The sequence below is a fragment of the Haemaphysalis longicornis genome, unplaced genomic scaffold (genome assembly GCF_048455015.1).
Source record: "Haemaphysalis longicornis isolate Haplotype H1 unplaced genomic scaffold, Haemaphysalis longicornis Haplotype H1 scaffold_2, whole genome shotgun sequence".
In the NCBI taxonomy this organism is placed as follows: Eukaryota; Metazoa; Arthropoda; class Arachnida; order Ixodida; family Ixodidae; genus Haemaphysalis; species Haemaphysalis longicornis.
Window position 1 is genome coordinate 117,295,503 of NW_027526295.1, and position 21,765 is coordinate 117,317,267.

Genomic DNA, 21,765 nt, shown 5'->3' on the forward strand with positions numbered 1-21,765 from the left:
CCCCAATAGTGAAATGATTCGACTAAGTAGTAAGTACTAAGAGTCAGTTGCGACCGTGCACACCTGCTTTGAAGACAAAAAAAAATGTCATTCTGTGTCACATTATCAAAGAAAAAAGGAAGAGAGAGGTTTTATCATCCCGTCACAATGCCTTTGATGAGATTTTGAGCGTTTCTCTAAAGCAAGCCGACGGATATTTCCTGCTTTAACTGTCCTACCCATTTTCACAGTTGTGTCCACGGAAGAACGCGCGCAGATGGCTTGAAAAAATATAGAGGAGCGTATACACCCAGGCAAGAAGCAAAATTACCGATCATCGCAGAAAAGTCCTTAATCGTAGTTCTCCAATAATGCAAGGTTGCACTGGTAGCGGCAAACTGCATACTGAGTACTGTTAGCAGACGTTACTGGTTCCTAATGGCATCTCCATTGAGCACTCATGAATGTTTGACTAATCAAAAAGTATGGAACTGAGTCAGGCGTGGTATGGCTCAGTAGTAATGGCGAGTGGAAGATTTAAGTGTGAGCTATGCCTATTCTGCAAAGACAATCCCTTAGAACAGACTAGCCACTGTAATTATCGTCATGAATATTGCCGCGAACCATGCATTGGGTTTGTTTCTTTATGTTTTGTTTTTACTGCCCGTCCGCGCCCGGCTGCGTCATCTGTTTCTCAAGCGAAGGGCTTGTTCTATTCTTTATTTTATGCCGCACGGGTCATCTCATCCTAATACGGGAAGCGTTTCGCCGTAACGTCAATAGCCTAGAATAATCTTCGTTGATCTACAATGTTCTGGATGTAAATCGACGGTTCGAGAAACACTCGCGCTGAAAGATAAAAGCCTGGAGAGCAGACGCCGCGGTATTCGACTCGTCGACACCAGACTGCGCACGTCACTTTTTTGACTGCTGTTTCGCCGCCTGTGTATTTTTTCAGTTGTCAGGGGAGCACAAGTTCGCTCAAATAAACTTGTTTTCCCTTCAAGACAGCAGCGTTGTCTTTGGATACGTGACAATACTAACTTGGTAAATCTGCGCTGATAAAAACTGGGCGGGTATTTGGAATCCTCCAGCCCGGCTGAAATTTATTTCTGTTTGTTTAATGTTTCGCCGTTGGACATTTTCGGGCGGCCTTTTGGCCAGGCCGACGCAGGGCGCCTGATATTCGCTTGTTGTGGCATCTAATGCGCTCGCATAAATGGTTTGTGGTCCAGATGGTGGCGGCAGAACCTGCGTCTGAAGCGCGCTGCCAGACACGATAAATTTTGTGGACGGTTACCCTGCTCAAGACGTGCCAATGCTCCAAGTGTTAAAGCTGACAATATAACCTAATTATATCTCTCCCAGTTCCGTTTCTGTGTAAAATAAATTGGGTGTCTCAATTGAATCTGATCCACCGGTGCCTTATCGTAACAACGGGTGCGGGGAGAGGGCTGGCTACAACTTGTGCAGTCGTTCATCATCAGAAAGATCGCATATTCTCTACCCTACACCAAGTGTGGGCTTGGTAGACTTGTAGTGTAATGAAGAAAGTCGACATGATAGCATTGGAAATCCCCCAAAATGTATTTACTGTCAGGCTTGATGTCTTAGGTAATCACAATACGGCTCGGAAACGGATCGAAGTTTGTCACATCTACCAACCCCAATGAATGACCGCTAGTTGAGGTGGTGAGCAGATATTAGAGTTTGTGTCCCCTCTCCTCAGCGATTTCAGACTCGCAAGTCCAAATTGCGGGGCACCAATGCCAGTCTCCGTGTTCATCTCCTTGATTTGAACATGCACCCTACGCCCCATCGAGTTCATATGGATGACCGGCTCGAGCACAGGGAACGAAATTGTCCATCCGCTAACATATATCGTATTTGGATGCCGCAAGGTACCGCCATCAGAAAGGCTACGTCCTCACAGCCATCTACAGAACGAACAAGAAAGTACAAACTACACAGCGGAGGAAAGAATCCGCCGACGTCTCCAGTTGAGCACACTTGGAACCCCTCTCTGCACTTGTCTAAGAGGTAACACGACGATGTCTTATGTGGTAAGGGTACTCAGCTTTCGGGCTGGTGGTCGTCTCACCCCTATCACGGTATAAATCCGCTGGGGGCCGTCTAATCGCCAATCGTGATATGGTCGTGCAATACAATATTGCCGCTACCGTTATCCCCCTGCCGATCGATCACTCACCAGATATTAGGAGTACCTTTAACATGTCATGGAAACCAATATCCCGATTCTCAGGACCACACTCCAGCGCATTTAGGCCTTCACTTGCCCTAACCACATTCTATACTTTGTGGTGACCGAGTTGTTCATTCTATGTGGACATGAATCGAGGTCTTTTCTTATGGATAAATATTTAGACAGTGCGGGTGCGCTGGGCATCACTGATTTCTGGTCACTAGGCACTTCTCCAAGTCGAAGCCGTTTAATTAACTCGGAATGGCATTGTCGTAGTCAGGCTCAAATTAGTGGTCACTAACACGGGACATTAAAAAATTCAGTTGTCTCTCTTTTCGTTGCAAAGCGACTGCCCATGCCTGCAACATTGAGATGAATGCTCTGAGATTATGGCAGGCAAGCGAAAATTGCTGCCGTTCGTATTGTGTTCTCCGACCGTCGCATAAAGACAGAGACGCACCGAAAAGAAAAGTGATTGAGGCCCCGGCACCTTCCTCTGATTTGATTGATTGCAGGGTTCAACGCGCCGACGCAACGCAGGCGATGAGGCGCGCCGGAGTGGAGGGCTGCGGATTAATTTTGACCACCTAGGGATCTATAACATGCGCCGAAATCTCGTACGCACGGACGTTTTTGCTTTTCGCCTCCATCAGAAAAGCGGCCGCCGCGGCACGAATCGAACCCGTGACCTTGTGCTCAGCAGCGCAACGCCTTAGCCACTGAGCCACCATGGCGGGTCCGGTGTCTTCCTTACTGTGATTTATTTAAAATAGGGTTATACGAGATTGCGCGGTTTCTTGTGCAGATAGACCCCGTTGCGTAAACTACAAAACCAGTACAGGCTCTGCATAGAGGAAAACAGGCAGCTCTAATCTGATTGTTGTAAACAGGCAAGCATTCAAGGGACATGTACATGCATATTCAACGTTTAGGGCAGCATAATGAGGTCGAGCTCACCGCTATAGACCAAGAGGCGCGGCTCAAGTAACGTCAGTGCAATCTAATGCCTGATGTAATGCTCGAATGGTAATTTATGAGGTGTGGTCCACAGATCAAGCAAGCTCCGGTGCACTGAAGCGAGCATACTGACTCGTCCTTGCTATATACTGCGAAGCAGAGGCTGGGTGCAGCATTTGATGCTCATACCGATTAGAGTACGTTAGCATAGCCGTCAAATGTAATACTGTTCCCTAGAAAAATTGTCGGGGTACAATGTGCACAATATGTACAACTGCACAACTGTAGAAAGTTTTTTAAACCTATGGTAATAGGTCGAATGTTAAAGAAGCGGTAACGAATGCCCAGATTTGAAAATGCAGAAAGTCAGGAAGGTGAAGAAAGGAGAACGAGAAGGCTCTTTCTTGGAAACATGAGCAGACAGTTTTCTTGGAGTTTACAGTCTCCTGAGCGCTTCTCTCCTGAGAGTCGCCGATGTACGAAAAAGGGCCCAAAAATGAGGTGGACCCTAAGGAAAAAAACTGGAGTGGGCTATGCGTGGGACCGTAGTCTATTTTTCAGCTTGTGTTCCAGAATCAACACTTTCCAAATGCGGCTAATGTCCTGCAATTTTAACAGGACAAACTTTTTAGAGATTGGAGCCGCATTGGGGAGCTAGGTTATGCTGATAGAATAATATTAACAGCTACTGGTTCTTTCTCTTGGCGCTCAATATCCTGAAAAATAGGCCATATTGGATCATGTCGGCCGCACGTTCCAATAAAATATGTACAACTGTTTTTATAAAAGAATATTTGTCGGTTTTTTGCCATTTGAACAAGACAAAGGTATCTGTTTGTGTAAGATGAAGTCAGTCCCAGGTTACAGCTTCAGGCTTTTACGATACAAAAGAGCTGACTTGGAATTGTCGATTTGAACGTCCTGTCAACTGCTTGAAAAATGCAGTGGTAATTTTTGTGGCTCCACCGTTGCCAGTTTCTTTTGGCTACGGCATATCACTAAGCCATGGTGAAAGCCTTTCCTTTAGTAAAGAAAACTTTGTAATATTTTCAATCGAGCAGGCGTTAAGGTGCTTTGCATCGGCTTGTATTATTCTTTGCGGTACTATTGGGACCAGGTATCCGCTGCAACGTTATGTCCTTTCTAGAAATTTAGGCGAGTTGATTAATATAAAGGGCGTGGCACGCACCAATGCGCTGGGGGAAGAACTACTCCTCCTAGATGAAATTTGCAGACCTGACATGGGGTCCGTAAAGAGGCTTCGTCAGTGGAGCACGTGGAGCAGGTTGTCAGAGATTTCTTCTGTAAGGGGACAGAATTCAAACGCTGCTGAAATGGTTGGTCGCTTTATATGAAAGCATCTGACCCCACTTTGTGGCTCGTGCAATAACGAGGAACTTTATGGGGATGATGACTAATCTTTAAATTTAAATGTGTCAGTTCTAGTCCAATGCATTAGGTACGTGTAGATAAGCGTGATATACGGTTTTTATGGATGAGGCATTGGCTTTTTTGGGCCAGTTGGGCCAGGGATCGACAGTGAATTTGTTAGGACGCAAGGTTCTGTGGAGGGATAACGTGGCGGTGATATTTGTGTTGTCTGAGTTATAATGAACAGCGGAATATTGTCAATCGCTTTGGGAAAATAAAAACCAGAGGACTCGGCATCAAAAGTGTTTCTTTGCGTCAACTCTAGGGCTCCGGTACACTCGAAGAGTCCTCCGTTGTTTAGTCACCTCAAAAAAACAAACAACGTGTCCCTGCCAAGGTTCAGCATTTCGGAGGTGCCTTCCAAAGCCTAAGGCATGCGTAAATGGTCGTTTAGGCATGTCTCAATGCTCTTCTTTATTGTTTCGGATGTTTGACGCAGGACAAGGCTGCTGTGCCTCAGCATTCAATGGAGCACGTAGCTTTCGTGCAGCATGACCACTGAATGTAGAAAGCTGGTCGGCTTGGACTTGTGAGACACTTGAAAATATGAGCGGCCGAAAACATGCGGCGTAAAACATTTTACCTTGGCTGAAAAAGTCAATTAGGTGTGTGTTAAATTCCAGGAGTGTTTTAAACTCGTTCATTAATGATGTGCGGTGGCTTAGTATCAATGCATAGCGCTCTTTTGCTTTTCATGTGAGGTTGGTGGCTACGCTCTGATTGGGAGAAAGGGAAGTCGTGGCCCGCTGATAAATATTCATGTCCTATGCAGTGCCCATTCGCTCGGGTCTGCCAAGACATTTTTTAAATCTCTTGCCCGGTAATCAGTTTGAATGTATGTATTTATGTGTGTGTATGTACGTATGTATTTCAATAGTTGGTTGTATAAATATCTCGAGACGCACTGAGAGAGGTATGACTATAGCAAATATGTTCGGTGCCTTCAAGCCTGCATTCGGACATTTAAAGCCAGAGCCCTATCGTTTCCCCTGGCAATCCTTATCTATGAATTTTTTCTGTACGCGGTCATTGCATGTGTGTTTGTGCATACGTTTCCTTGTTTTCTGGCACAACCCATTTTAACAGGTAAGTGGGGGCACCGCAGGCCACAGCTTGTTCAGAATAGCAGTACTGACTGGCTGGCGGGCACCTGTTTTCCCAATATGCTGTCGCGGTCACGCGTCACGCGATTTGTGTCACCGCCACACGCAAAAGGCTAGACCTTCTTCCACCACTGACCACTTGCTTAGGCAGCATCGCAGCGCTAACACACTCGAATCCTACTGTAATGACCAGGACTGTATTCACTTATGAACTCGAGTGCTTTTTCTTTTTTTTACCGAAGTGGCCAGTTCTAGATTCGAGAACCAACAACGCCGGTTTTTTGGAAAAGAGGAAATAGAAAGCTTTCGCCCTTATTGTAGAGACCAAAAGCGAACGCTGCTCTGGTTTCGTACCGTTGCGTCAGCCTTTCAGTGCAGTCAAATTCGTGTTTAAAGAGTCCCTGCTTCTTTGGTTTCTGGCCAGTTTTTTGAATCCTGTAAGCCATGAAAACCGCAGTAATGGGTTCATTTGCAGTCTCATGTTTCGCTCGTCTGCACGGTGTCGTTGGGGCTTATTGTTTCACTTTGAGATAAGGTCGTTAATCCAGCTAAAAGCGTATATATCCAGACATATAACGGCGGGAAGGTACTTGGACCCACATTACTCAGAGAGGAAAAACACAACATCAGGGGTAATTCATATTTGGGAAAAACTGCTAACTACCAATGTTATGATGTCACGCGCTAGGCGTATTCATAGACACAATGAAGCAACACTCGTCGTTAACCTATTATAAAGCGACCGGAGATGAGATTGCAAGTATTAGACCCCCTGAAGAGATATCGTGGCATTCATGAGGTTGTGGAAGCTTGTAATTTCTAACGATTACAGTGCTATACTCGAGTGCGACAAGTGTGCATTATGGTACCTAGGGAATACCGTTTGTCAGGCGACTCCGCGCTCATCTGCTTTATTCCCCTTCGACGCATCTTGCCAGACCCACGGCGTATGAGTGCAAAGCGTTGGGATTAGGTAGCAGATCTACGCGTCCCTTGGTATAGAGGTTAAGTAGCCGCGCTGCTGACACTTTCCACGAGGCCTCCTCTGAGAGGAGCAGGTGCGGTGCATAGGGTTTAAGTGGGTGCTGTTCCCTAACAGCATTGATGTGCTTATAGGGAAGACGCTACTACAGAATTTACCCTTCAACAAAAGCAAAAACAAATTTAAAATAAAAGGGCAGTCGTAGTACAAAACGTTTAAAGCGTTTCTCGCAGGGTTCAGGCTTTTTGAAGGGAATGAGCATGTGGCACAAAGTAACATACACCAAAAAAATCCCGAAGCTGGGAATGCGGAATACGAACCAGATAAATCGGGCCCAACTGCGCGAATATCTTTATGGGATGCCTAGAGTCAAACTTCCTCGCAACCCAAAATCTGAAGCCACTGTACTACAAAAGGTACATAGACAATATATTCATGATATGGCAGCATGGTGAAATGGAGCTTCTTACCTTTATTGAAGCTTTTAACCTTGGGCATCGTACTATCTCCCTCTTTTATTGCTACTCTACGCACAGCATAAATTTCCTGGATGTTAAGGCAGTTTCTCAGGGCAACTTTCAGACTAATCTCTATAGGAAACCTACGGACACGCGCCAGTAACTGCCCTTCCATAGCTCCCATGTCAGGCAGTGCAATTCCGCAATACCCTATAGCTAATCTCACCGTTTTAGGCGAATCTGCACAAGCCAAATGGATTTCGATTTTAAATGCGGAGAACTTAAAACCATGCTCTTGAATCAAAAATAGCCAGAACAGGTGATCGACGACGAGATTATACAAGCATACCAGTTGAATCACACTGAAATTCTTCGTAAAAAAGCTCCGAAACCCAATCCAACACAAACCTTGTTTTTACCAATTCGGCCTGTTTCCCAAAAGTTGCATCCGCAATAAGAAGACATTACAATATCCTTGTTGAAAGCGAACGCCTGAAAATTTTATTTCCCCAGCCGCCACGCGTTGTTTATAGACGCAGCAAAAATGTGGGTGACGTTCTCATCGAATCCTGCATCAGCCCACCACAGACTACTGGTTGCATGCCCTGTAACAAACCACGGTGTAAGATGCCCACAAATGACGACCGCTGTAGCGCCGCCAGCACACCTTCAAACTATTATGTTAATGTACAAAATAACTTTAACTCTGATCGGCCAACGTCGTATACCTGCTGGAATGCACCGCCTGCGGCAAAGAATACATTGGACTGAAACACCCTATCGTTTGAGGTTTAACAATCAACGCTGTCATGCAAAAACCGGCCCTTCTTTGCCTCTATGAAAGCATGTTAACATTATTGGTCATTTTTTTGAACACCTGAAAGCCACAATTCTCGAATCTACTTTTAAAACACATCACGATCGCGAGGTTCGTGATTCCTACCTCATCTCTAAGTTTAAGTCAGCGTCGTTTGGCATCAATTAAAGTTATGAGAAATTGACTTGTCTTTGCTGCAAATAAACTTTCGGCTTTCGCCTTCTCCTCTACCTCTCTCCTTCTTATTCATATGCTGGAATTCTATTCTGCATTCTTAAGGGTAGTGTTATGCCTGTTCATTTCTTTCCGTCGATAATATTCTCCCATTAGTTGGCGACCCGCTGTAGAGGGTAATAGCTTCGTGCTAGCACCCCGTTTTTTAGCCCAGTGGCTTCACTAAACCAAATCTGACCAGCAAGTCTGGACATTATGTTCTGCGTAGAAGGCTGCGGTACCATTGTTTGCTTTGATACTCTCCCCTTGTTAGCTTGTAATCGATTTACGCACGCGAGCGTGTGAGATTGCTTTCCTCTACTCTTCCTTTGTTGTATTTCTGTTTTCCAATGTCCGTTGCTGGCGCCTCGCCTGGTACCATGTGCCGACCAGATGTGCACCCCCATGTGCGCGTCATGCGCGTGAACCTGCGTTTTTTTATCTTTATTGTCATGACTTGGTTGACCCTGTCTTTTAGATGCGACTGCATCTCATTCACTCGCCTTGTCCCTCCATGCGGCGTTGTTGTTGTCCGTCCACACCCCTCCCCCATTTTCCTCGCCGCGCAAGCTGCGCTTTCCGCCGCTCACCCCCTCTCTTCTCCGATAGCGAACACTCTCTCGCGAGGGGCGTTGGATTGGATTCGATTGAGTTGGCTTGGCTTGGCTTCGCTTGGATTGGATTGGATGTGATTGGATTTGAATTGGATTGGATTAAAGTTGATTGTGTTGGATTGCGTTGCATCATAGCCGCGCCACGTTGTGTCATAGCCGCGGTCGTTCCAGCACCGGCGTTCCGATTTCCATCGATGCGTTGAATGGAGCCTGACAATTCTGCTGTCGCCCGCGCAACCGTAACAAGCACCGATCACTGTGATAACAGGAATGGTAGCACCACTGAAGACAAGGCTGCGAAGCGGCGTGAACGTGATGCTGAACGCAAACGATTTAAGCGAGCAGCCGATTCCAAACTTCGTAAACGTGATACCGAATGCAAACGGTTGAAGCGAGCAGCCGATGCTGAACTTCGTCAACGTGAAGCCGCTCCCGTACGCTCCAGTTACGCCGCGTGTTAAATAAAGAATACATCATACTCGTTCCTCACACGTTTCACGCAATTAGAGAATCAACCCAACGGAAACGCCAAGTGAACCCCCAAGATACGTCGCATCTCCCAGGCTTCCCCTCGCGGGAAGGTGGGGTAATTTCTTCTTCCACTTTTCTTTTTTCCTGCTTTATTCTGCTCTTTGTATATGAATGTACAATCATGTCCTGTCAAAACTGCCCGTCTGACTGCTTTTGGACGCGACCCTTACTCCCCACCAACAGAAGCCAAGTATAGTACTCTCATGTTTTAATCACCTGACTCTGATTCTTAGAACGGTGGTGTATGGCCAGATGTGCGCCTTATGCGTGCATGGGCATATCTTCTTTTGACCTTTCTCTTGCCCTCAGTTGCCACGGCACACTGAAAATACCAATTAAATTGTAAATTTCTTTTTCTTCTTACTTCTTTCTCAAGTTCGTACCAGGCGACTGTGATTTCCTTGTTATCTTTTTTATGCCCATGCCAAATGCGTGCAAGGGCATATCTTGTTTTCATCCCTCTTTTTCCCCCATATTCCCAGGGCGGGAAAAGGTAATTACCTTCCTAATTTTTTTTGTTCTGTTTCTTTTTTCAGTTCTTGTTTTCTCATGTTCGTTCCGCCTGAGAGTGATTTTTTTGGCGATGAAAAATGGGTGCATGGGCACATCTTGTTTTGGCGCCTTTTTCACCCCTGTTGCCACCGCAGAAAAGGAGTATTACCTCGTTGAAAATTTTTTCTCGTTCTCTTTGTTGCCTTTTTGGTTCTTTTTGTCGTGTGCGTACCGTGTGACTGTGATTTCTGGTTATCCTTTTGTTCCCTATTCCACTTCTCCCATTTTTTCGCTGCCCACGAACCATAATTCCATCTACAAACTTTCCCTTCCCTTCCCTGTCCTCGTCCTTGCTACATTATATATATATATATATATATATATATATATATATATATATTTATCTATATATATATATATATATATAGATATATGTATATATATATATATATATATATATAATTCTCAAACCAACTTATTCTGTACTCGGAAGAAAGGAAGTGCTCTTTCTGAAACGTTAGTAAAATTTTATTTGTTAATGTTGTTCTCGTTTGTCTCTGTCGTTACTTGCTTTATTTTCTCCCGCTCTGTGGGAGTTTGTATGTTTCGAGACAATGTATATATATATATATATATATATATATATATATATATATATATATATATATACAACCTTTGGTGACGACTGACAAGACATCGACATGAAAAATCGTTAACACCTTATAATGCCAGAACGAATCTTTTTAAAAACTCCTTCTTTCCCCGTACGATAACGGATTGGAACAGCTTGCCTTTGTCATCACTACAGTCTCCCCATAGCATAGATCTAATTTAGTGATTTTGTTTTAAGCTAGCGGTTCCTTGATTTGTGTATTGAATTGTTTTTTACGTATTCTTATTTCAATGAATAGTTTTTTTTCTTTGACTAGCGGTTGCTTGACTTGTGTAGTGAATTGTTTTTTTTGTTGTTGTTTCTATGTTTGATATTTTGTTTGCCATAATGTGCGGCTACATTTTTGTGCTGTTTATTTGCGTGTATTGTATGTGCTGTATCGCCCCTCCTGCTTGGGCCCAAACTGGGCCTGCAGTATGTATTAAAAAAAATATATATATATATATATATAAATATATATATATATATATAAATATGTATATATATATATATATATATATATATATATATATATATATATATATATATATATATATATATATATATATATATATATATATATTGTAAGGGGGATTATAGCTGGGGACCGGCAAGACGCTTGGAAAGAGGCAGAGACCAGAGACGGGTAAGGCAGCGCAGACCGATGTCTCGGTACGTTCTCTTAGAGCCAGCCACGCGATGCTGACCGTGCCTCTTCTTCTCTCGCGCAGCACCTTGCACCTGCCATCATCATGCGGCCCATAGTAGTCTTTCCTCCGGTACATACCCCGTCGGTTGTACAGGGGAGATTGGCGCACACTAACCGCAAGGTATGTCGTCGTGTCGGAGACTACTATCTCCAGTACAATCACCCCCCGCCGAAAAGAGGAGCCATCCTGGCGACTTAAGGGGACGACACCACGAGGGGATCGTAGTAGGGCTTCAAACGTTCAACGTGCACTATTTCACGACCTCGACGACGAAGGTCTGAGGTGGGAGTCACGGGCTCGACGAGGTAGTTCACGGGCGATGTTTGTTCGAGAATCCTATATGGGCCGTGGTATTTAGCAAGGAATTTCCCCGAAAGACCAGGATTGGGGCATTGCACACGAAGCCATGCAAGGGATCTAGGTTCAAACGTTGGTGCAGCGGCGGAGCTGTCATGTCGAGACTTCTGGCGTCGTTGGTCGTCTGATGTGAACTTGCGAGCGAGCTGTCGACATTCCTTAGCGTACCTCGCCAATCTCGGAAACTGGGGCACATTCAGAGGCGTCGGGGCGATAGGGCAGAATAGTGTCGATCAGGCAAGACGGCTCGCGTCCATATAGAAGAAAAAACGGTGAAAAGCTTGTGGTCGCTTGCGTGGCGGTGTTATATGCGTACGTGACGAAAGGTAGCACCATGTCCCAATTGGAATGGTCGGACGATATGAACATGGAGAGCATATCTCCAAGGGTGCGGTTGAACCTTTCAGTAAGGCCATTTGTCTGGGGGTGGTATGAAGTCGTGGTTCTGTGGACAATCTGGCATTGCTTAAGCAGCGCCTCCACGACGTCAGAGAGAAATACGCGGCCTGGGTCGCTGAGCAGCTCTCGGGGCGCACCGTGGCGTAAGACGAAACGCCGGAGTAGAAAAATGGCGACGTCGCGTGCAGTTGCGGTGGCCAGGGCGGCTGTTTCGGCGTATCGAGTCAGGTGGTCCACCGCGACGATGATCCAACGGTTGCCTGATGGAGTGCTTGGAAGGGGTCCGTAGAGGTCAATCCCAATCCGATCGAAAGGCCGTTCTGGGCATGGTAGCGGCTCCAGCTCTCCAGTGGGGTGTCGTGAAGGGGTCTTACGACGCTGGCAGTCAGTGCAGGAGCGAATGTACTTCGCGACGAACGTGTACATGCCTCGCCAGTAGTAGCGTAGGCGTAAGCGCTGATATGTCTTTAGTGTGCCAGCATGCCCACACTGGGGGTCAGCATGAAACAATGCGCATATCTGGGAGCGCAAGTGACGCGGTATTACTAGCAACCATTTGCGGCCTTCTGCGGAATAGTTACGCCGGTATAGGAGCTCCTCCCGAATGGCAAAATGCGCTGCTTGGCGCCGCAGTGTGCGAGATGCGGAAGGCGTTGTAGGGTTTGCAAGGAAGTCTAGTACCGAAGCTATCCGAGGGTCCTTCCGCTGCTCGGTGGCCATGTCGTCAATTTGTAGCGACACCTCGATGTGCGACACCAGCGCTGACGTAGTAGCTTCCGATGGCAATGGCGAACGAGAAAGGGCGTCAGCGTCGGTGTGTCTTCTTCCTGAGCGGTAAACAACACGAACGTCGTACTCCTGGAGTCGAAGTGACCAGCGGGCCAGACGTCCGGACGGGTCCTTCAGCGATGCCAACCAGCATAAAGCATGGTGGTCCGTGACTACTTCGAAAGAGCGACCATAGAGGTAGGGTCGAAATTTACTAATTGCCCAAACGATTGCAAGGCACTCTTTTTCTGTGACGGAGTAGTTGTACTCGGCTTTTGTCAGAGCGCGACTTGCGTACGCCACGACATACTCGTCAAAACCAGCCTTGCGTTGAGCCAGGACAGCGCCGAGACCGGTACCACTGGCGTCCGTGTGAAGTTCAGTGGGCGCGGTAGGATCGAAATGGCGCAATATCGGCGGTGATGTCAGAAGCCTTCGTAAGGTCTCGAACGCTCTCTCGGAAGCCGTTGACCAGTTTAAAACTTCTGTGGCGTCACCGATAAGCTGCGTCAATGGTGCGATGATAGACGCGAAGTTCCGGACAAATCGCCGAAAGTAGGAGCAAAGCCCAATAAAGCTTCGAAGCTCCTTCATTGTGGTCGGTTTAGGGAACTCGCGGACCGCACGCAGCTTGGCTGGATCTGGTAGGATGCCGTCTTTAGATACCACATGACCTAATATAGTAAGTCTGCGGGCAGCAAAACGGCATTTCTTGAGGTTCATTTGCAGGCCAGCCGAAGTAAGGCACGTAAGGACTTGGTCAAGTCGCTGGAGGTGGGTCGTAAAGTCCGGTGAAAACACGACAATGTCGTCCAAGTAGCATAAACAGATACGCCACTTCAGCCCACGCAGAACATTGTCCATCATTCGTTCGAATGTCGCTGGCGCAATACACAGTCCAAAGGGCATGACGTTGAATTCGTAGAGCCCATCCGGTGTCACAAACGCTGTTTTCGGTCGGTCAGCCTCAGCCATGGGCACTTGCCAGTAACCCGAGCGCAGATCTAATGAAGAAAAGAACTCGGCACCTTGCAAGCAGTCCAGCGCGTCATCTATTCGAGGTAGCGGGTACACGTCCTTCCGTGTAATCTTGTTTAGACGTCTATAGTCCACGCAAAATCTAATAGACCCATCCTTCTTGCTGACGAGCACGACTGGAGAAGCCCAGGGACTCGTGGAGGGTCTAATAACGTCCCGGGACAGCATATCGCCTACATGCTCCTCGATAACGCCGCGTTCCTTGGGTGACACGCGGTATGGTCGCTGGCGCAGTGGTGCGTGGTTCCCGGTGTCAACCTGATGACAGACAGTTGACGTGCGCCCTAGGGTTGTTTGGTGGGAGTCGAAGAACGTGCGGAATCGTTGTAGAAGAACCAGGAGCTCGTCTGTTTGCTCCGCGGTGAGGCCAGTATCTATGGAAGGCAGAAAAACTGCCGGATCGAAAGTGGTGTCGGGGCTTAGCGCGTCGAGATGGCCTGTGGCTGACTCGTTCGGGATGTCGACAACGAGGTGTGGCGCAACAACTTCGACGTACCCAAGACATTCGCCGCGAAGCACTCGAGACGGACATGGAGACGGGTTAGAAATTGAGATGATGCTCGAACCGCATTTGATGTCCAGGACAGCGAACGGCAAGAGTAGGCTTGTGCGCGACGAAAACAGACTGGATGGTGTGAAGAGAACGGTGGCGTCCGGAACATCAGGTGACGATACAGTTAAAAGAACGGAAGAGGATGGGGGAATGGAAGCATCTTCGGCAGCAACCAATTTCACGCTTCTAGTTTCCGCCGCACCGTCATTAGGTGAAAACAGTTCAACTTCTGCACGGAAGCAGTCGATGACAGCGCGGTTACGTGACAAAAAATCCCAGCCGAGGATGACGTCGTGAGAGCATGAGCGTAGGACGACCAGTTCAACGATGTGGGGAATGGCTTGAATGGTAACGCGAGCAGTGCACATGGCTAGCGGTTGAACGGGCTGTGCGTTGGCAGTACGAAGAGTAAATCCTGAAAGCGGCGTCATCACTTTGCGAATTTTGCGGCAAAAAGTCTCATGAATCACAGATACGGCTGCTCCAGTGTCAATAAGCGCGAGTGCCGGGGTACCATCCACAATCACATCAATGGCATTAGAAGGCGAAATATGAGGACTTAGCACGTTCGACAGTTTCGCAGCTCGTGCCTCAGGAACTGCGGCTGCTAGTTTCCCTCGGCTGCAGGGTTCACTCGGGGGCGCATCGGGGAAATGGAACGGCGGCGTGGGGAAGGAGAACGGCGGCCAGAATAGGGAAACCCGTCGGGTGAATACGAAGCAGGCGTTGAGCCAGAAGGAACGGACGCTGAGTGGGTCGGAGAGCCAAAGGCGGGCGCTCGAGGAACGTCAGTCGTCTGAAGCGGTCGGCGTCGGCAGAAACGTGCGACATGTCCGGGAACGTTACACGCGAAACATATGGGGCGATTATCGGGCGTGCGCCATGGGTTGGGGGCTTGAGCTGCCGCACGAGGATATGGGAGCACCCGCTGACTTGTGGCGTACTGCAGCGGCTGAAATGTTGCGGGCGGTGGCTGCGCACAAATCGTAGCATACGTGTAAGGCCCTGCCACCGGGGTAGCGAAGGGTGCCGCCGTGGTGGAAGGAATAGGTGCTGCCATAGCCGAAAAGAGAGGCGCCGCCACAAGTGCGGCTGGGGGCGCAGCCATGGGCGAGTCGAGGTGAGCAGTAACGGCCGGGACCAGGTGCGCACTCGAGGATGTAGGCTGGTGGTCTAACGGCAGCGCTTCGGCGACTCGGTCTTGAATTACGCGGCGTACTGTCGTAGGTAACGGGCATGAGGGCGTGGATGCCAATGGCTGAAGGTTAAGTTGACGCGCAACCTCCTCGCGCACGAATTGTTCAATGTGTGGAAGAAGAGGCGCAAGATCAGATGAGACTGCAAGTGCTGAAAGTGAGGCCCGATGCCGTTCGTCATTCGGGAAGCACTGGCGGGTAGAAATGCGCTGCTTCCTGAGCTCGTCGTAGCTAAGACACCATTTGATTATGTCTCCAACCGACTGGGGGTCCTTGCTGAGCAACATCTGGAACGCGCCGTCTTCGATGCCTTTCAAGACGTGCTTGATCTTCTCGGACTCGGGCATAGCAGGACTTACGCGCCTACAGAGGTCGACAACATCCTCTATATAGCTCGTGTAAGTTTCGTCGGCAAGCTGCACGCGCCCACGTAAGCTCTGTTCAGCCTTAAGCTTGCGGACGGCGGGGCGACCGAACACTTCTAAGAATCTCGTTTTGAAGGCAGACCAGGTTGTCATGTCGGCATCGTTGTTGAGGAACCACCGTTCGGCTATTTGAGTAAGGCTATAGCCGACGTTAGCACGCTTCGTCGGGTCATCCCAGCGGTTGTAGGCACTCACTCTTTCGAAGGATGACAGCCAGTCTTCTGCGTCATGATCGTCGGCGCCGGAGAACTTCGCAGGGTCGCGTCGAGGAAGAGATCCGGAGCACATGATGGGTTCATGCTGCGGAGGCGCCATTTCACGATGGATTTCTTGTAATACTGGTCAAATTATGCGCTTGCTCCGTAGTTCCAGGCTGGTAAGGCAAAGGGGAACTGCACCTCCACCACACTGTAAGGGGGATTATAGCTGGGGACCGGCAAGACGCTTGGAAAGAGGGAGAGACCAGAGACGGGTAAGGCAGCGCAGACCGATCTCTCGGTACGTTCTCTTAGAGCGAGCCACGCGATGCTGACCGTGCCTCTTCTTCTCTCGCGCAGCACCTTGCACCTGCCATCATCATGCGGCCCATAGTAGTCTTTCCTCCGGTACATACCCCGTCGGTTGTACAGGGGAGATTGGCGCACACTAACCGCAAGGTATGTCGTCGTGTCGGAGACTACTATCTCCAGTACAATATATATATATGTATATATCAATATTGTAATGAGGTAACGTGGGCTGCAATAATTAGGAACTGCGGACAATCCCTTGTGATGGCTATGTGCCATCGGACATCGCCATGTTGCTAGCAGACAACCAGCCGCTCCTGTGAACGAAGAAGCTCGGTCTGCGCGGCTTTGGGTATGACCGTTCGTCGGCTCTTTCGGTCTCTGTGGTTCTGGACCTCTGCGACCGTCTGCATCTACCAGCCAATAAACCCCCTTTCATTTTGGTGGAGGTTGCGGTTCTTCAGCTACGCCCGTCTGGGTTCCTGAAGCAATCCCCTCAAGGCTCGAGAATCGCGTCGGTCGGCGCCGGTCGGCGTCCCTGACCAAGCCCCGGAACTACGCAGCCGCACCGTACCAACGGCCATGCCTGGCGGTAACGACATGCCCCATGTGCCTCCGAGCCCAGCTATCATCTGCGCTGGCGCTCTCCGTGAACGTGAATCTGCCAAGTTCAACGGCAATGAGGAGCAAGACGTTGAGGACTGGTTGGCGTCCTTTGAACGTTTGAGCACGCATAACAGATAGGATGACGCCATGAAACTCAATAACGTCAGCTTTTCTTTCACCGGTCTCGCCGAAGTGTGGTTCAACAACCACAGATCCGGCATAACTGCGTGGCGTGCCTTCAAGACGGAATTAATTGCTGCTTTTGGCCGTCCCGCTGTGCAGAAACTGCTCGCCGAACAACGCTTGCACGGCCGCGTCCACAAGACCGGCGAGACGTTCACGAGCTACATCGAGGATGTTTTGGACCTCTGCAAGCGTCTGAACTTATCTATGACAGACCCTGAGAAAATCAAGCACGTCATGAAAGGCATCGACGAGGGTGCCTTCCAGATGCTCTTCTGTATTTCCTAACGAGCCCCTCATTTCCAAATCGTATATATATGTATATATATAGATATACATATATATATATATATATATATATATATATATATATATATATATATATATATAGTCTGAAAAGATAAAAACTCACACAGAGCGCGAAAAAAATAAGGTTAGTAGAGACAGAGACAAACGAGAAAGACATAGAAAATAGAAATAAGTTTACTGACGTTTCAGGGAGAGGACTCCCTGAAACGTCAGTAAACTTATTTCCATTTTCTACGTCTTTCTCGTTTGTCTCTGTCTCTACTAACCTTATATATATATATATATATATATATATATATATATATATAAATAGCGAATCAGAAAATGGGAAATGAGGGGCTCCGTGAAATAAGACAGAAAATAAGGGTTGGCAGTCAAGAAAACCTCGGAAAGCAAAGGGGAGGTTGTGGTGAGTCATAGAAAGAGATGAAGAATTTTTTGAGTCGAAAAGAAAGTGGTGAAAAAATGCCCGTCGGGTGGGATCCGAACCCACGACCTCCAGAATACCGGTCTGGTGCGATAACCACTACGCTACCGGCGGGGCTGTTTCCCCAGCACTTTCTCGGGTATTTATGTTAAGGTATTTTTGTTTCCTGCACTTGGGGGCGGTAGCCAGCGCCACTCGGACTACTCGGGGTGAAGGGGACCTTCTTTTTAACCCCCGGGCCGTGACTCGAGTGTCTACGACATGTCGAGAGTGGTCGACCAGCGTTGAACCCTCTTAAGCTCCCTTTGGCACCAAGACTGCCAGAACAGAGGCCCTCGCTAAGCATGTAGCGAATCAGAAAATGGGAAATGAGGGGCTCCGTGAAATAAGACAGAAAATAAGGGTTGGCAGTCAAGAAAACCTCGGAAAGCAAAGGGGAGGTTGTGGTGAGTCATAGAAAGAGATGAAGAATTTTTTGAGTCGAAAAGAAAGTGGTGAAAAAATGCCCGCCGGGTGGGATCCGAACCCACGACCTCCAGAATACCGGTCTGGTGCGATAACCACTACGCTACCGGCGGGGCTGTTTCCCCAGCACTTTCTCGGGTATTTATGTTAAGGTATTTTTGTTTCCTGCACTTGGGGGCGGTAGCCAGCGCCACTCGGACTACTCGGGGTGAAGGGGACCTTCTTTTTAACCCCCGGGCCGTGACTCGAGTGTCTACGACATGTCGAGAGTGGTCGACCAGCGTTGAACCCTCTTAAGCTCCCTTTGGCACCAAGACTGCCAGAACAGAGGCCCTCGCTAAGCATGTAGCGAATCAGAAAATGGGAAATGAGGGGCTCCGTGAAATAAGACAGAAAATAAGGGTTGGCAGTCAAGAAAACCTCGGAAAGCAAAGGGGAGGCTGTGGTGAGTCATAGAAAGAGATGAAGAATTTTTTGAGTCGAAAAGAAAGTGGTGAAAAAATGCCCGCCGGGTGGGATCCGAACCCACGACCTCCAGAATACCGGTCTGGTGCGATAACCACTACGCTACCGGCGGGGCTGTTTCCCCAGCACTTTCTCGGGTATTTATGTTAAGGTATTTTTGTTTCCTGCACTTGGGGGCCGTAGCCAGCGCCACTCGGACTACTCGGGGTGAAGGGGACCTTCTTTTTAACCCCCGGGCCGTGACTCGAGTGTCTACGACATGTCGAGAGTGGTCGACCAGCGTTGAACCCTCTTAAGCTCCCTTTGGCACCAAGACTGCCAGAACAGAGGCCCTCGCTAAGCATGTAGCGAATCAGAAAATGGGAAATGAGGGGCTCCGTGAAATAAGACAGAAAATAAGGGTTGGCAGTCAAGAAAACATCGGAAAGCAAAGGGGAGGTTGTGGTGAGTCATAGAAAGAGATGAAGAATTTTTTGAGTCGAAAAGAAAGTGGTGAAAAAATGCCCGCCGGGTGGGATCCGAACCCACGACCTCCAGAATACCGGTCTGGTGCGATAACCACTACGCTACCGGCGGGGCTGTTTCCCCAGCACTTTCTCGGGTATTTATGTTAAGGTATTTTTGTTTCCTGCACTTGGGGGCGGTAGCCAGCGCCACTCGGACTACTCGGGGTGAAGGGGACCTTCTTTTTAACCCCCGGGCCGTGACTCGAGTGTCTACGACATGTCGAGAGTGGTCGACCAGCGTTGAACCCTCTTAAGCTCCCTTTGGCACCAAGACTGCCAGAACAGAGGCCCTCGCTAAGCATGTAGCGAATCAGAAAATGGGAAATGAGGGGCTCCGTGAAATAAGACAGAAAATAAGGGTTGGCAGTCAAGAAAACCTCGGAAAGCAAAGGGGAGGCTGTGGTGAGTCATAGAAAGAGATGAAGAATTTTTTGAGTCGAAAAGAAAGTGGTGAAAAAATGCCCGCCGGGTGGGATCCGAACCCACGACCTCCAGAATACCGGTCTGGTGCGATAACCACTACGCTACCGGCGGGGCTGTTTCCCCAGCACTTTCTCGGGTATTTATGTTAAGGTATTTTTGTTTCCTGCACTTGGGGGCCGTAGCCAGCGCCACTCGGACTACTCGGGGTGAAGGGGACCTTCTTTTTAACCCCCGGGCCGTGACTCGAGTGTCTACGACATGTCGAGAGTGGTCGACCAGCGTTGAACCCTCTTAAGCTCCCTTTGGCACCAAGACTGCCAGAACAGAGGCCCTCGCTAAGCATGTAGCGAATCAGAAAATGGGAAATGAGGGGCTCCGTGAAATAAGACAGAAAATAAGGGTTGGCAGTCAAGAAAACATCGGAAAGCAAAGGGGAGGTTGTGGTGAGTCATAGAAAGAGATGAAGAATTTTTTGACTCGAAAAGAAAGTGGTGAAAAAATGCCCGCCGGGTGGGATCCGAACCCACGACCTCCAGAATACCGGTCTGGTGCGATAACCACTACGCTACCGGCGGGGCTGTTTCCCCAGCACTTTCTCGGGTATTTATGTTTTTTCTTGACTGCCAACCCTTATTTTCTGTCTTATTTCACGGAGCCCCTCATTTCCCATTTTCTGATTCGCTACATGCTTAGCGAGGGCCTCTGTTCTGGCAGTCTTGGTGCCAAAGGGAGCTTAAGAGGGTTCAACGCTGGTCGACCACTCTCGACATGTCGTAGACACTCGAGTCACGGCCCGGGGGTTAAAAAGAAGGTCCCCTTCACCCCGAGTAGTCCGAGTGGCGCTGGCTACCGCCCCCAAGTGCAGGAAACAAAAATACCTTAACATAAATACCCGAGAAAGTGCTGGGGAAACAGCCCCGCCGGTAGCGTAGTGGTTATCGCACCAGACCGGTATTCTGGAGGTCGTGGGTTCGGATCCCACCCGGCGGGCATTTTTTCACCACTTTCTTTTCGACTCAAAAAATTCTTAATCTCTTTCTATGACTCACCACAACCTCCCCTTTGCTTTCCGAGGTTTTCTTGACTGCCAACCCTTATTTTCTGTCTTATTTCACGGAGCCCCTCATTTCCCATTTTCTGATTCGCTACATGCTTAGCGAGGGCCTCTGTTCTGGCAGTCTTGGTGCCAAAGGGAGCTTAAGAGGGTTCAACGCTGGTCGACCACTCTCGACATGTCGTAGACACTCGAGTCACGGCCCGGGGGTTAAAAAGAAGGTCCCCTTCACCCCGAGTAGTCCGAGTGGCGCTGGCTACGGCCCCAAGTGCAGGAAACAAAAATACCTTAACATAAATACCCGAGAAAGTGCTGGGGAAACAGCCCCGCCGGTAGCGTAGTGGTTATCGCACCAGACCGGTATTCTGGAGGTCGTGGGTTCGGATCCCACCCGGCGGGCATTTTTTCACCACTTTCTTTTCGACTCAAAAAATTCTTCATCTCTTTCTATGACTCACCACAACCTCCCCTTTGCTTTCCGAGGTTTTCTTGACTGCCAACCCTTATTTTCTGTCTTATTTCACGGAGCCCCTCATTTCCCATTTTCTGATTCGCTACATGCTTAGCGAGGGCCTCTGTTCTGGCAGTCTTGGTGCCAAAGGGAGCTTAAGAGGGTTCAACGCTGGTCGACCACTCTCGACATGTCGTAGACACTCGAGTCACGGCCCGGGGGTTAAAAAGAAGGTCCCCTTCACCCCGAGTAGTCCGAGTGGCGCTGGCTACCGCCCCAAGCGCAGGAAACAAAAATACCTTAACATAAATACCCGAGAAAGTGCTGGGGAAACAGCCCCGCCGGTAGCGTAGTGGTTATCGCACCAGACCGGTATTCTGGAGGTCGTGGGTTCGGATCCCACCCGGCGGGCATTTTTTCACCACTTTCTTTTCGACTCAAAAAAATTCTTCATCTCTTTCTATGACTCACCACAACCTCCCCTTTGCT

General features: G+C 48.6%; 8 non-coding genes across 8 annotated transcripts; 3 read left to right on the forward strand and 5 right to left on the reverse strand.

Moving 5' to 3' along the window:
- Window positions 1-18,417: 18,417 nt before the first annotated feature.
- Trnat-ggu (transfer RNA threonine (anticodon GGU)) lies at window positions 18,418-18,490 on the reverse strand. The gene has a single exon. It is a non-coding gene; the product is annotated as a tRNA-Thr (tRNA).
- A 391-nt stretch (window positions 18,491-18,881) lies between these two features.
- On the reverse strand, window positions 18,882-18,954 carry Trnat-ggu (transfer RNA threonine (anticodon GGU)). The gene has a single exon. It is a non-coding gene; the product is annotated as a tRNA-Thr (tRNA).
- A 391-nt stretch (window positions 18,955-19,345) lies between these two features.
- On the reverse strand, window positions 19,346-19,418 carry Trnat-ggu (transfer RNA threonine (anticodon GGU)). The gene has a single exon. It is a non-coding gene; the product is annotated as a tRNA-Thr (tRNA).
- Window positions 19,419-19,809: 391 nt separating this feature from the next.
- On the reverse strand, window positions 19,810-19,882 carry Trnat-ggu (transfer RNA threonine (anticodon GGU)). The gene has a single exon. It is a non-coding gene; the product is annotated as a tRNA-Thr (tRNA).
- Window positions 19,883-20,273: 391 nt separating this feature from the next.
- On the reverse strand, window positions 20,274-20,346 carry Trnat-ggu (transfer RNA threonine (anticodon GGU)). Its single transcript has one exon. It is a non-coding gene; the product is annotated as a tRNA-Thr (tRNA).
- Window positions 20,347-20,688: 342 nt separating this feature from the next.
- On the forward strand, window positions 20,689-20,761 carry Trnat-ggu (transfer RNA threonine (anticodon GGU)). The gene has a single exon. It is a non-coding gene; the product is annotated as a tRNA-Thr (tRNA).
- A 390-nt stretch (window positions 20,762-21,151) lies between these two features.
- Trnat-ggu (transfer RNA threonine (anticodon GGU)) lies at window positions 21,152-21,224 on the forward strand. The gene has a single exon. It is a non-coding gene; the product is annotated as a tRNA-Thr (tRNA).
- A 390-nt stretch (window positions 21,225-21,614) lies between these two features.
- On the forward strand, window positions 21,615-21,687 carry Trnat-ggu (transfer RNA threonine (anticodon GGU)). The gene has a single exon. It is a non-coding gene; the product is annotated as a tRNA-Thr (tRNA).
- The last annotated feature ends 78 nt before the right edge of the window (window positions 21,688-21,765 follow it).